This window comes from Fragaria vesca, linkage group LG5 (assembly GCF_000184155.1).
Source record: "Fragaria vesca subsp. vesca linkage group LG5, FraVesHawaii_1.0, whole genome shotgun sequence".
NCBI classification, from domain to species: domain Eukaryota; kingdom Viridiplantae; phylum Streptophyta; class Magnoliopsida; order Rosales; family Rosaceae; genus Fragaria; species Fragaria vesca.
The window spans coordinates 15,383,520-15,390,353 of record NC_020495.1 but is presented as its reverse complement, the minus strand read 5'-3'; positions in this window follow the sequence as shown (position 1 = coordinate 15,390,353).

The window sequence follows — 6,834 nt, the reverse complement described above, 5'->3', positions numbered from 1 at the left end:
TAAAAAAAGAGGGTAAAAGAATTAACAAGGGTTATTTTAGTCATTTTGGTCGAGATTGATGTCATTTTGAAAGTTTAGGGATGAAACTGATTAAAATACAAATTTGGGACTAAACTGATTATTGACCTAAAGTTTAGGGGAGTAAACTGAAATTTACTCAAAAAAAAAGGTAAGTGAATGAAAATTCCAGGTAGTCATTAAACACATAGAAGGGCTATCATGATTCCTAGTGCATTGTCCCATGCTACTGCCCTCATGAGTTTTGAAACAACATAATTCTTGCATAGCATACATCTTGCTGGAAGATGCAGTGTCTACATCTTCATAAATAAATAGTTACACATTGGTTGTCAATTATTTCTGCTTCTAATATCAATCATTTCACTTCAGACAAGACTTAACATAAAGAGCCAAATTCAATCAAACAATCATTTTTTACTTCTAGTAACAATCATTTTTTTACTTTCCTTATGATAAAGATGTCAAATTTTGAGCAGCAAAAGATAAGTTTACCGGGTGAGAGCAAAGAAGATGATAAAGGCTTACATGTAAGGCCCTGCATTGAAATTCAAACAATCAAATAGAACCAAACAATACCAATAACCAAAAAAGTGGGAAAGGAGAAAAGAGAATTGAGGACTAACCAAGAAGACCCTTGAGGGCATTGAAGCAGAGGCAAGTGTCTTCCACAAGCACAGGACCATTAACCTGGATGGCAGCCAACCTAGCCTTCATAGTCTTCATAATCACCAACAGCTTGTCAAAATGTAGGTGTAATTGGCACCTCTGATGCTTTGCTCCAACAGTTCAACCTAGGTAGACCCAAGAAAACAAAAAAAATAAAAATAAAGCAATATGTGATACTTAACTCAGTCTAAAGTCGCAGTCTCACAGAGCTAAATATGTGCCACAAACACCCATGAACCGACAACTTCAGGTTATGACATAGAGCTTACCATAATAAAATCCCATTAGCTTTACAGCCAAGGCATTCTAAATGAAGCATCAGTGTGAGCTGTACATGTAGATCCCCATTAAAAGACATGCAGTTTACTCATAGTCTTAGTTCAATCATTTTAAGCCATTATTGGGGAACCATAAATATAAAGAAGAGAAGTGCATTTACATATATTCCGACTTTGTAGAACCCCATTCACTCGGTATATTACCACTAAGAAAGTTCCTTATGAATTCCCTGTAAACAAGGACAAACATATCAATCATAAGACTAGCATTTGAGAGAAACTAAAGATTTCAGATGGTATCATGGTACATCATAAAATCCTTACATTTGTATAAGGTAGGGTAATTTTGCAATAGATGGTGGAAGAACACACCAGCAAGATCTTTTTCTCTAAGAATACTGTTTTAAATAAAAGTTAGTGCTGATCATAAAGCTTAAACTTTGCAGAAAAAGTAGTCATATTGTCTTACTTTACATTCTCATAAACAAAAAGGATTCTCCTAAATTCGAAGGGAAAGACCAAAAAAATACTCACTTAGACATCCTGCTCCCACTTGCAGTGCATGAAAACCCAACTCAAAGATTGTAATTCATACCCAACAATCTTTGCTTTGAAAAGTACTCTTTCCTTTTATTCAGTGTACAAAAATATCGATATGACTTCAAACTTGTGATGTGCATTGAACAAAGCAATTTCCAGGAAGGAGTCTTTTCAAGATTACATAAGAAGAAACGAAAATAGTATGCAAGAGCATTTTGCAGATCATTAAGCGGTGAGTTTCAGCAATTTATCTCACCAGACGAGCATTTTGCAGATCATTAAGTTGGCTGCCGGTCCATTCCAGACAACTCCGGATTTACATCTATGAGTCTAGATCACAACTAATATCAAATACTCTCAGGTGACAGGTGCACCGATGATGAACTAAACGAAACACATACAGAACGCTATGAAATCGAAACAAGCTCGTGAATTTGAAGACGGCTGTTTAATCAAATCTCAAAAACATGAACAGAAACTAGTTAGGGGACACAGTGCTGCAACTCATGGATTAAAACCTTACCTCTGAAGGGAACGCAGTCTGATTTCCACCTTCATCCCATTCATTGATTCATCGATTTCAAACTTGAGATCAAAAACGCTTTTCAATGTTGAAATCTTACACAACGCTCTGCTTCGGCTTCAACACCTTCTTTCGATTTCGAACTTGTGCACGACGCTTTGCTTGCCGCTAATTCGGCCTCTAGGTGGTGGAGACGTGGCTACTCTTTGCTTGCCGCATTCGCCCTCTCGGTGGCAGATCTCCAGCCAGCGTAATATTTACCCCACCTTCTCACCTCACTGGCGATTCCATAAAAGCCTTTCAGTTTTAACCAGACGGCGACGATGACGAGGGGAAGGATCGTCATCTGAGAAATCTCATCTACGCCCCTGTGGATTTCCCCTCCGCCGATGAATAGTCGACACTTGTTTCAGCCCACTTGTGGCGTACGGAACTACGGCGTAGTCTAGCGCTTTCCAATATTGTGGACCAAATTTTGAGGCATCATTATACCTAGCAATGACCAAAAGGACTGTTTTGTTTAGGGAGCTAACCCTACTGGGGAATTCTCAGTAAAATCTGCTACTTGGCTATAACAGGGTAATATTGAACCGCATGAGCATAGTAACCTGCTTAAGAAAATGTGGAAGGCCAATATGGCTCCTAAAATTAAAGTTTTTGGCTGGCTTCTCTTGCAGGCTCGTTTGAAAACAAGAAGCAGACTGCACGGGTTTGGTCTTACTGAGAATAACTTGTGCCCTTTATGTAAGGAAACCATCTCTCATCTTTTTGGTAAATGCCTTGTGTCAGATTCAGTTTGGTCTCTTGCGAATTGTAAGGATATATATTTGCAATGCTGATGATTTTGGCATGAAAATGAATGATTTGTTTATTGATTCCCCTTTTGATGGTCCCAAATTTGAAAAGATTATCACCTTGTGTTGGCAGATTTGGTAGAAGCGTAATGACTATATAGTTTTCCCTCAACGGCGACGGAAAAAATGTCGTTGCGAAACCGTCGTTGTTGCTCTTCATGACGGCAAAGTGGTTTTTGGCTACGGCTTTTTGCCATGACTAATTAAATTGTTTTTTGTAGTGTATGTTTTCAAGAACAAAGCTTTCTCAGCTCTTGCACAGCTTCCTACCACCATCCCACCCCTAGAGCCACCAACATTATCAAATTGCCTCTTAACCATGATGTTGCTATTAAGTGGAAGCCTCCCCCTAGTGGTGCTATAAATATTAATTTTGATGGGTTTATCCAGCAGCCAAGCTCAAAAGCAGTTGTTGGTTTCTTGCTGAGAGATGAAGTATGGTGCCTCGTTGCTATTATGCGTTATATTGGGAAAACAACTGTCCCATTCACAAAAACAACTGCTCTCATAGATAATATTCTTAAAGCTAGAGATTTGAATATCAAGAATGTGGTAGTGGAGGGTGATTCATCCCTAATCATCAATTGTGTCACCATCAATTGTGTCACCGGTAAGTTCAAGTGCCCCTGGAAACTCTTTCAAATTATGCATGATATCAGAACAATTATAGCCCTCTTTGAGTGCATTTCCTTCCACCATGTTCTTCATGAAGCCAATTTTGTAGCAAATGCTTGCCAATTCGGGCCATAGCTATTCTAACATGCAATGTTGGGAGACTTGCCTTCCTGCCCATGTTAGTCAAGCTGTGAACTTCAACCTCTTTGGAATGGGTTGTTCTAGAGGTTTTTCTCTGTAACTTGTCTTTTAGCATTAAACAAAAAAACTAAGGGGGGTGTATTGTATATGGAATTAGTGGAAGTTTTAAAGAAGTCTATAGAATTTGAAAGTCTAGGTGTATTCAATACTGACTTTTAAAAATCTATCAAAGTCTGGGTGTATTCAACTAGATTTTAAAAAATCATTATGAATTCCACCAAAGTTCAGAGGTATTCAATTAAGATTTTTTAAAATGAATAGAAGTTCAGATGTATTCAAAATATCATTCATACTTATGGAATTAATAACTCATGGATAATTGTGGACTTTGTAGTGTAAATTACACACACCAAACTCCAATATTTTTCCATCCACTAGAGCAAAGATTTGGAAAAGTCTACGATAGACTTTCTCTTTACATGTGAATAGGTTGATCCTACAATACATCATTCTTTTTTTTTCTTTTTTATAATATTTTGTGCTATCAATGTTCTATTCTACCTATTTTTTTCAATGTTTTTTGAATGTTAATATTTTGTTGTATTTCAATTGTAATGCTTGGAACCCTCGATAACCTAAATGTTATATACTAACTCTTGAAATTAGAACCACATGATCATATATTATTATATTAGCGTACATGAATTAAACTGTGAACATCTAATATCCCACTTTAGAATATGTGTCTTTGGTTAACGTACAAGTATGCATGTTGTTAAGTTAATATAGTTTTTTTTTTGTTACTTATGTTTATGTATTTCAATCAAATATTACAACGGTATTCATCGAAATTAGATAGATAAGCACTAAACTTATAATCGGTGTCATTATGTGTTTGTCATTGCATCTTTATTTTTTTTCCCTTTTATGTAACTCTGTAAGTATTAAGAAATCTACATAAGTCATTCATATTCATATGAAATCTGTAGATTTCAGAAATCAGTTAAAGTCTGTGATTAAAAATCGATGGTTTTAAGAAATCAGTGAAAGTCTATGAACTTTTCAAAGAGTCTATAGACTTTTCAAAAAGTCAATTGATTAAAATAAGTCTATATGAATCCAAATACAATACACCCCCCTAAATAGATTAAATTAGAATTCCACCCAAAGTATTAAGTGACAAGTGAGGGTGGCGAAACACCCCCTTATTAACCCATTCCTCGAGCCCAATGGTCATACATGTCTAGGCCCACAATCAAATCTCGCATAACTCTTCAACCCCTAGAACAAGCCATGGCCCAAGCCTCCAAAACCATACCCATAGTTGGAGCCCCACCAATGATCTTAGTCGATCAGATCTGCTGCAAAATGGGAAGTAACCACCACCTGGACAACCCACCAATGCAACCTTCTCCGAAACTTTGATACCACCTCGATCCAACGGTCATCACAAGCCCATAATTAGAGCCTAGACCCATATCTGGTCCACCCAAGATGCTCTCATCCCGACAAGTTCAGCCACGCCATGACCAGCATCGCTACCGCCCAAGTATGAACCTCCGATTAGACTCGCAACATATTCTGGCGGCGACCAAACTACCGTCGGTGTCTCCCTGACCAGTCTCAAATCCTCAACCTTATCAACAGAAAATTGTGACCACGGTAAAGTCCAATACCCAGTCGCTCCTCCAACGACCTCCATGAGCGGACCACCAATCAGATTGGCGCTTTCTTCGATCAACGACGCAGCCGACACCTTCAACCCCAAATCATAATACGATCTAAGTCAAACCTGATTTCCATCCATCACCACCACCGCAAACTCTGACGGATTTCCATTCACCAAGTAAAAAGTACCTTAGACCAGACATGATCGGAGAGTTCTTCTCCAGCCGCTGCTCGCCGCTTTCAAAAATAACCCTCGCCTCAAACACATGATTGATGCTGAAAAAGCTCTGCGTTGTCGCCATAATAACCTTGATCGACGCTTTTGGCTAAGAAAGAATGTCGCCGCAAAGAAGCACTAGGTTCAGAGCTTGGTAGCTACGAAAAGCTCGGAGCCCTAACATTTTAATCTTACACGTAAAATTCTTGTAAAGATATTTCTTTTTAAATGAGGCAGAAGCCGGTTTATTGATCTCAGGTGAGAATGATCATTACTTTATATATAATCCCTCTACCGACAAGAGGTGATAATGTTGACTAAGTCTATACTCTAGAAAACTCTCTATGCATTAATAGAAAACCCTAGATAGCCGCCGCTACATTCGGGAAAAAAAAAAACCACCAATTACCATCCGACGACGGGTCAAAGTGGACCAACGTCTAATGATGATTTAGCCGTGAATAAACCTAATTTGAGGGAAGGTTGCATGGGTATTCCATTGTGCAAATCGCATGGATGTTCTATCGATGTTGATTACTGGTGAGGATGGTGGTGGTCGTTGTACGCTAAAGCGGAGCTGAGGTCTTTTGGTGTTGTAAAAGGGGATTAGGCGTGGATGGCTTTTGCACGGATCAAATCGGCTCAGAGTACTCCGATCTGGTTTTGTTTAGCTAGAGCCATTGTGTGCAAGGTTGCACGGTGATGAGTTGGTGACACTTGTTGTCGTGATGGGGTGGCTGTAAGAATTGGGGTCATCGGGCACGCGAGATGGCAGCATAACATAATGACACATGCAACTTTCTTTCATGGATGGGGTAGATGAATATTCAGGTCTCATATTTTCTTTCTTTTAGATTTATTTATGTTTTATTGCATTTCAATTTTAGTATTATGCGGCTTTTACCGTCAATAATACTCTATCACCGTAAGATTTGGACGTGAAGGGCCTTGTGTCGGTCTATGCATCTTATCTGCATTATGTGCTCTAAGTAAGCTAGCCCGTCTTTTATTTGGTCATATGATCATAACCTCTTAATGGCATGATGAGATTAAGTGTTGTCGAGTCTATTCTCCGATGACAACATATATAGTAGGAAAATTGCATTATTGATATCAGGATATGTAACGCGATTGCATATCCAGTTATCTTTCCATATCATTGTTTAAAAGCAAATAGAGTCGACATTAGAGAAATAGTTGGTGCTTGTTAAAATACATGTACTTCGTAGATATTCTAGATATTATTTCTGGACTTTTTCTAGATACTTATAGTAGTCAGGGGTTTAAGTTTCATGTCTCCTCCCCCCCCCC